Source organism: Prionailurus bengalensis, chromosome B4 (assembly GCF_016509475.1).
Source record: "Prionailurus bengalensis isolate Pbe53 chromosome B4, Fcat_Pben_1.1_paternal_pri, whole genome shotgun sequence".
Lineage (NCBI taxonomy): Eukaryota > Metazoa > Chordata > Mammalia > Carnivora > Felidae > Prionailurus > Prionailurus bengalensis.
In genome coordinates this window covers 26,371,120-26,379,670 of record NC_057358.1, presented here as the reverse complement: position 1 = coordinate 26,379,670, position 8,551 = coordinate 26,371,120, and positions in this window count along the sequence as shown.

The window sequence follows — 8,551 nt, the reverse complement described above, 5'->3', positions numbered from 1 at the left end:
AGTGAGTAACAGGCTGTTAAAGGGGCCCTTGTTCTTGGTTTCTGCAGAGGCTCCAAGACCTAGTTCAATGGTTCTCAAACTTGAGCAAGCAGAAGAATCATCTGGAAGGCTTGTTAAAACAGATTCGTGGGTTCCTCCCCCAGAGTTCCCGATTCAGAAACTCTGAGGTTGGGCCTGAGAATTTGCATTGCTACTAAGTTCCTAGGTGGCTGCTGATAGGAGACCACACTTCGGGAACCTCTGGCTGAGCACTGTAACGGAAGCACCAAAGTACCGAGGCTCCAAATGACAGACTGACGTACGGCTCAGAGAGCTTGACCTGCCCTGCCAGCCAAGAGGGAGGCTCTTTCAGACAGACACCCAAACCGACCCCTGTTGACAGGTCCCTAAATAGCCTACAACCTGTTTCCTAGAGTTAACCTCACGGAGAAGGATGTAACAGTAACCGATACTAATATAGTGCTCTACAATCTGCGGAGAGCTTTGGCTTTACTTCTTTTGTTCCTCCTGGCAATCCCATGGTCCGGATAAGGAAGATGTTACCATCCTCAGTTTCAGAGGCTGAACCCGCAGTTCCAAGTGGTCACGTGTTTGATCAGTATCACACAGCCCAAGAGCAGCGGAAGGGGGACTCAGGACGGTTCATCGAAAGCTTTCGAGTCTTCTCTGTTCTTCATGCTTCACCAAGCTGCCCATGAGTGTACTCTTTTGGGTAATTGGGGCACTGTTTCTACCCAAATAATCATTTCCTTGAAGTGCTAATTAGGTATCGCTTTAACACACGCAAAGCCAGATGATTCAGAAAGCTGTTTTCTCCTGCTCCGTTGCCATAACGCAGCAGAAACCTGAGCCGAAGGCCCCGACTCTCGCTCAGTGTGGCTTTCCAACAGTCTAGGGAAACGGTGAATGAATTTGCATCGTATTTCAGTCACCGCCATTAGTTGTACCAGATAATTTTTCTGCACAACCCAGCGTCCTAGACGAGGACTCCCGGATAAGACGGACACAAGGCCGCTTTCAGCACTTAGCTCTCGGTTTTGATTTTAGAATGTCTGATCACTTGCTGGATTCCTTTCTGTCGTCAGTTAATGCAGTTCACAGCAAGTCCTTGGAGAGAGTTGGCAGTCTGGTAGTATACAGTGATGGCTGCAAGCGGACAGAACGAGGCCGCACCCCTTCACCGTCAACAATGATGAGCTTCCCGAACAACGTGACTGAAGTGGTTCATCAGGCTCATTCTCCATCACCCGTCCTGGGAGCGCTGCCTGAGAAGAGTCTTTCCTGCCGAACACCCCAGTGCAGCTCTAGGGAAGTCCGACCTCCTTCTTAGGGTAAAGGAACGAAAACCCCCGCATATCCTGTTAAATGCTTCCCCTGGAGGACACACGGACTCTTACACCGATTCAACTGTGCTTATCGTTTTGTCGAACAGTGACTCTTGGAACAGAGCTTTTGCAAGAGAGAGTAAAAACCTTGCTCATCTACCCCGAGAGCCTCAGCCCAGAGCAGGGGCCTGCACCCCTCGTCAGTGATACTGGGAGGTGGGGGGGGGGGGGGACATGGGGAGTAGGTGCTGCCCAGTGGGGAGCTCCTAAGCCGCAGGGCACCGAGTTGGGCTTTCTGCCCTAACACCCAAAACCTGGTCCACCAAAACCGGATCCCTTGAGACAGGTGTCTAAGGACAGAGGCATGGAAAAATATTGTTGGCCTGCTGGCCTTCACGAAAGTTGGATGATTAGTCTCCCAGCACCGGCTGGAAGGAGATGGGCCTGGGAGAGCGGCAATGGCTGTGCAGAGCAAGGACAAAGGCCGGATTTGTCTGCACTTGGAGGTGAGCAGTGCTGGCAATAGGGGGAGGGGCAAAACATGCATTACAAAGTTTTTAATAAAAACTTGAGAGTCTTGGGGCGCCTGGGTGGCTCAGTCGGTTAGGTGACCGACTTCGGCTCAGGTCATGATCTCGCGGTCCGTGAGCTTGAGCCCCGCGTCGGGCTCTGCGCTGACAGCTCAGAGCCTGGAGCCTGCTTCGGATTCTGTGTCTCCCTCTCTCTCTGCCCCTCCTCCGCTCATGCTCTGTCTCTCTCTGTCTCAGAAATAAATAAACCTTAAAAAAAAAAAAAAAAACTTAAGAGAGCTTTGCCAACTTTCCTAAGTTGGCAGAAGGGTTTTTAGCAAACTGAGAGCCACCCAGAGTGGTCAGCTGGTCTCTCCCTTGGGATCTTCCTGGCTTGGACTTGCCCCACGCAAGCGACTACCTTTCCAGCTAAACTAGGTGGGAGTCATGCCCCTTCCTCCACTATTACATTGGTCCTCGATACAAACTACTGGCTTCTGAGATAACGGCTCAGTAATGCTTTTCTGCCCACAAACCTCCTGACCCCACACCCACCTAACACTTTTTCCCTCGGGGGCCGATGGAGGCCGTGGCCTGGGGAGGCGGCGGGTGGCCGTGGGCACGCTCTGGACTCAAACACCCACTGGTACGCTGGCCAAGCCAGGACTGGGTCTGTGGCTCTTGTAGACCCCTCCTCCTCTGTCTCTTTCACCGTCCTCCCTCTCCCGCCCCCCCCTCCCCTTTATCCTTTCCCCCCACTTCCTTCTCCCCACTACTTCTCTTTAAGTTTTTTTAACGTTTATTCATTTTTGAGAGACAGAGAGACACAGTATGAGTGGGGGAGGGGCAGAGAGAGAAGGAGACGCAGAATCCGAAACAGGCTCCAGGCTCCGAGCTGTCCGCACCGAGCCCGAGGCGGGGCTCGAACCCACAAACCACAAGATCGTGACCTGAGCCGAAGTCCGATGCTCAACCGATCGAGCCACCCAGGAGCCCTTTCACCCTGCTACTTCTTTTTAAATTACAGTAGATTTAATGGATCGATTTGTTCAGAAGACACTTGGTTGAAGTCTTTTAAATCTTCCTAAGCCTCCACTTTCTCATTTTATAGATGGGAATAAAGGGGCATCTGGGTGGCTCAGGGGGCTAAGCATTCGACTCTCGGTTTCGGCGCAGGTCATGATCTCGCAATTTGTGAGTTCGAGCCCTGCATCGGGCTCTGCGCGGCCAGTGAGGAGCCTGCTTGGGATTCTCTCTCTGCTCCTCTCCTGCTTGTGCTCACTCTCTCTCTCTCTCTCTCAAAATAAATAAAAATAAATAAAGATGGCAATTAAATAACCATTTCACGAGGTTATTGGGAGGAAAAAATGAGACATTATATTAAGGCACATGGCATAAACGACTATCCAGAGTGAGCCCTCAATGCATTTGGCTATCCTTACTACTTTGGTTACCTGATAAGGGAAAATCTTAGGATTTGAGGTTCTTGGCCAGAATCTACACGTTGCCTGGGTTATATGATCTAGGGAGTTACATGACCTATGATTTTGATGCCAAAATATGTCACCTGACTCAGCGTCTCCTCCGCTCCCGCTTTCTCACCGATGAAATGGAGGTCACGATAATTCCCACCTCCTAGGAATGTTGCAAGGATTAAAACTACAACATCACCGGAGACTCTGGTGAGCTGTGAAGATTAATTCCCAGAAGGCTAAGGGACTGAAACCTGAGGACAGACCGTGGACGGGAGAATGAGATCGAAGGAAGGATACCGGAGAAGACCCTGAACACAGACTTCTTCTCGTAATTACGCCCAAAGGCTGCCACGGCTGCCCGAAAAGTCTGGCTCTCCAGATGTGGTTCCGTCTGGGGCTTGTGTGCTGGGGCTTGGTATGTTCCATAGGCAACATTTTAATATTATTTACTCTTTTTGTAATGTTTTTGACGTTTATTTTGAAAGGGAGAGACAGAGTACGAGTGGGGGAGGGGCAGAGAGAGGGAAACAGAAAATCGGAAGCATGCTCCAGGTTCTGAGCTGTCAGCACAGACAGGCTTGAACTCACGAACCGTGAGATCATCACCTGAGCCGAAGCTGGGTGCTTAACCGGCTGAGCCACCCAGGTGCCCCTATTTGCCTTTTTTTTTTTGTAAGTAATCTCCACAGGGCACCCGGGCGGTTCAGTCAGTTGAGCGTCTGACTCTTGATTTCGGCTCGAGTCATGATCTCGGGGTTGGTGAGTAGGGCACATGTCAGGCTCTGTACTGACAGCGTGGTGCCTGCTTTGGATCCTCTCTCTGCCCCTTCTCGGCTTTCTCTCGCTCTCTCTAAAAAAATGAACAAACTTTAAAAAATACAAGTAACCTCCAGGCCCAACGGGGGGCTCACACTCATGGCTCCAAGATCAAGAGTCACCTGCATGAACTGAGCCAGCCAGGCGTCCCTGATGGTGCTTGCTCTTTGAATTGAGATGCTGCACGCTCACTGCTCACGTTCCCCGGGTTGCTGACAAACAGAACACAGGCAAGGCCAAACGCTGCCAGCCTGTGGCGGGGGGTGGGGGGGTGGGAGCAGGGGTAGTGGGCTGCAGGCCCCACTCCCACTACAGGACAGCCCCTCCCCACCCTCAGTCCGTCAGCACTGGAGAGCCGAGCTGGGGGGGGGGGGTGGGGGCTGGAGGGCTGGATAGTGATCTTCCCTAAAGCCTGTCCCTCCTCTCAGATGCCCACCCAACAAAAGATCTACTTGGCAAAACATACGGACACTCACTGTCCTACCCAGACCTGACCTCTGAACACACGAGAAAATGGATAAACACAAAGGAGTGAGGTTATCACCAAGTTCAATTTCTTGTGGAGCCACAAACGTCACCGCGTGTGTGTGTGTGTGTTGAAGTCGATACCCTCTCTGCTCCCCGCCCCCCCTCCCCCGCCCGCCCCCCCCTTCCCGCCCCAGGCTCCTCACTAATAACATTAGGAGCTCGGGCTGGAATGTCAACTTGAACTTTTAGCATTTGTGGCACAACCATAACGTAGTTTAAGCGCACTCGTTTTATTTGATCGAGGGCTCGAATTTACTATGCACTTCCTGAGGCCCCTGGCTTAAAACCACATGATCTAATGCAATGAAAACCAGCAACAACAAAAAAATATATTCTTTATTTCCAGTAGCACAAGGCCAATTGAATGTACCCAAAGCGTACTTAGACAGTGTTAATCAGCCTAAAGACTAAATGGTTTTCTCTCCTTCCTTCGTGTCCACACGCCCAACTCAGAAGCACCCCCCACGTCCACACACACAGTCCTCCGATGGCACACAAACATACGTGATTTTAGGAATAACCAAGCGCCTCTGGAGGCTAAAAGGTACTGTTCATAGTGAGTGCCCAAGGAGGTGCCCGAATCGTTTTGAGGCAGATGAGACCAAAGAGAAAAAAGTTCAGTAATTAATTCTAATTCTATATCTCCTGCCAGGAGTGTGGGGTATAAAGAACTTTATAATACTCTTGAGGACATCAAGCCAGAAAAGCAGCCAAGAAGGAGTTGCTGCTTGATTTGAGTTTCATTTATTTATTTGATTGTTTATTTTTTTTAATGTTTATTTATTTTGAGAGAGAGAGAGTGCAAGCGGGGGAGGGGCACAGAGAGAGGGAGACACAGAATCCGATGCAGGCTCCAGGCTCCAAGCTGTCAGCACAGAGCCCGACACGGGGCTCGAACTCACAAACAGTAAGATCATGACCTGAGCTGAAGTCGGACGCTCACTCAACTTACTGAAACACCCAGGCGCCCGTTGATTCGAGTTTTAAAGCAAGGACAGGACCTGGTTGATAAAAGGGAGAAAAGATGACATGGCGGCAGACGAAGTCACACAAAAACCGAGGCAGGTGTGCACAAGTGAGCTTGGCGCGTGGGCCCTCAACAGATATGAATGGTCACGGGCTGTGTGCCGGGAGCCAGGCATCTGGGATGCCTCAAGGAGCACAAATATCTCCTGGGACTTACATTCTCATGAAGGCAGACAGACAACAAAAAACAGCCAAGGAACATATAAAGGTGCCAGATGGTAGTAAGTACAAAGGTCCTGAGGTAGAATTATATGCAAATAGTGAAAGTATGCATTCCCAACAGGGAAGACATCCTCCTAAGGGGGTGAAAAGTCATTCTTGGGAGGATGATGAAAATCTAATTCTTTAAAAAAAAAATTTTTTTTAATGTTTATTTACTTTTGAGACAAAATGTAAGCGGGGGAGGGGGAGGGGCCTAGAGAAAGGAAGACACAGAATCCAAAGCAAGCTCCAGGTTCTGAGCTGTTAGCACAGAGCCTGACGCTGGTCTTAAACCCACCAACCGTGAGGTCGTGACCTGAGCCGAAGTTAGTCGTCCAACCGACTGAGCCCCTCAGGCACCCTGAAAATCTTACTCTTTCAATGTATAAAGCACAGATACAGGGGTGCCTGGCTGGCTCCAGCCAGCCATCCATAGAGCATGCGACTCTTGATCTTGGGGTTGTAAGTTTGAGTCCCACGTTGGGTGTAGAGATTACTAAAAAAACAAAATCTGAAAGAAAGAAAGAAAGAAAGAAAGAAAGAAAGAAAGAAAGAAAGAAAGAAAAAAGAAAGAAAGGAAAAGAGAAAAAGAGAAAAAGAGAAAAAGAAAATAGGAAGGAAGGAAAGAAGGCAGGCAGGCAGGCAAGCACAGAAACGGAGACGGTAAGTAAACATGTATATAGTACAGTCATACCTCAGAGAGATTGTGGGTTTGGTTCCAGACCAACCACAATAAAGGGAATATTTATCTCAATAAAGCAAGTCAAATAAATTTTTTGCTTCCCAGAGCACATAAAAGTTGTGTTTACACTATCGTGTCGTCTGTTAAGAGTGCAACAGCATTGCGTCTACAAAACAACGCGTACGGGTTAATTACAAATCACTTCATTGCTAAAAAATGCTAGCCATCATCTGAACTTTCAGCGAGCCGTGATCACTGATCACAGATCGTCACAACAAATATCGTAGCAATGAAAAAGTTCGCACTATTGTGAGAATTCCCAAAATGCGACACAGAGGCACGAAGCGAGCAAATGCTGTAGAAGCTCGACACAGGGCTGCCACAAACCTCCGACGTGTAACAGCTGCGGTAGCTGCGAAACACAAGAAAACAAGATGTGCCTGTATGTCCGTGGTATTAAAATGTCATGGGGTGAGGGGCACCTGGGTGGCGCAGTCGGTTAAGCGTCCGACTTCAGCCAGGTCACGATCTCGAGGTCCGTGAGCTCCAGCCCCGCGTCGGGCTCTGGGCTGATGGCTCAGAGCCTGAAGCCTGCTTCCGATTCTGTGTCTCCCTCTCTCTCTGCCCCTCCCCCGTTCATGCTCTGTCTCTTTCTGTCCCCCCCCCAAAAAAATAAATAAACGTTGAAAAAAAAATTTTTTTTAATAAATAAATAAATAAAATGGCATGGGGTGAGGGTAGGGTTGATTAGGAAAAATGTCTAAAAAAAAAGACATTTCCCTTTTGCCCCTGGTGGGGGCAATAATGAAAAAAAGTTGCAATACGCCGAGGTACAGGAACAGTGAAGGTGGCTAGAATGGAGGGAACAAGGGAAAGAGTGAAAAAGAGAGAAGAACAGAAAAATAATGGGGAGCAGTCTTATAGGTCATCATAAACCCTTCCTTTTTTCCTCTAAGAAAATGAAGGGCATTGCAGGCTTTTAACAGAGGAGTGAAGTGACTTAACGTGGCTTTAAAAAGAATCCTTCCGGCTGCCATGTTGAAAATGGACTTCAGGGAGACCGGTTGGAGACCATTGTTATGGCGCAGGTAATGGCACTTGGTCTGGGATGGTAGAGGCTGGGAGCCGGAGTGGCTGTGGAATGTAGTGGATTCTGGAGACACTTTAACGACAAGACTGACAGGATGTGCATGTGTTGAATGTGGGGTGTGAGAGAAGGAGAAGGGCCAAGTAAGACCCCAAAGTGTGGCCGGAAGAACTGGAGAGAGTTGCCATTGTCCTAGAGGGGGACCCCCGGGAGAGTTAGGCAGGGGACTGTCAGGAGCTTGGGTGTGGTATGTTAAGTTTGAGATGCCTGTTGTATATGCAAACACAGGTGTTGAGTAGGGAATTGAATTTCAGAGTCTGGAGTTCAAGAGAGACTCAGGCTGCATACGTGAGACATGGCGGTGATATTAAAAAGAGAGTGAGGAGAGGAGGTGCCTGGCTGCCTCAGTCAGTGGGGCACATGACTCTTGGTCTCCGGGTTGTAGGTTCGAGCCCCATGCTGGGTGTAGAGATTGCTTAAAAAAAAAAAAAAAAAAAAAAAAAAAAAACCTTTAAAAAAAGAACAGGGAGTGTGGAGGTAAAAAAGACAAATAAAGAGAACAGAGTAGACCAAGAGAAAAGTCATACAACAATAGATCCAAACCCAAATGTATCAATAATTGCATTAGGCATTAATGAATTAAACACTCCGATTGAAAGGCAAGCTCTGGGGTGCCTGGGTGGCTCTGTTGGTTAAGCAGCCGGCTCTTGGTTTCAGCTGAGGTCACGATCTCATGGTTCGTGAGATCGAGCAAGCCACAAGTCCGCTCTCTCAGCACAGAGCCTGCTTGGGATTCTCTCTCTCCTCTCTCTGCCTCTTTCCCACTTGAACTCTCTCTCGTAAAATAAATAAACTTAAAAAAAATAAAGGGCAAGCTTTGTCAGATAAAGATTTTACATATG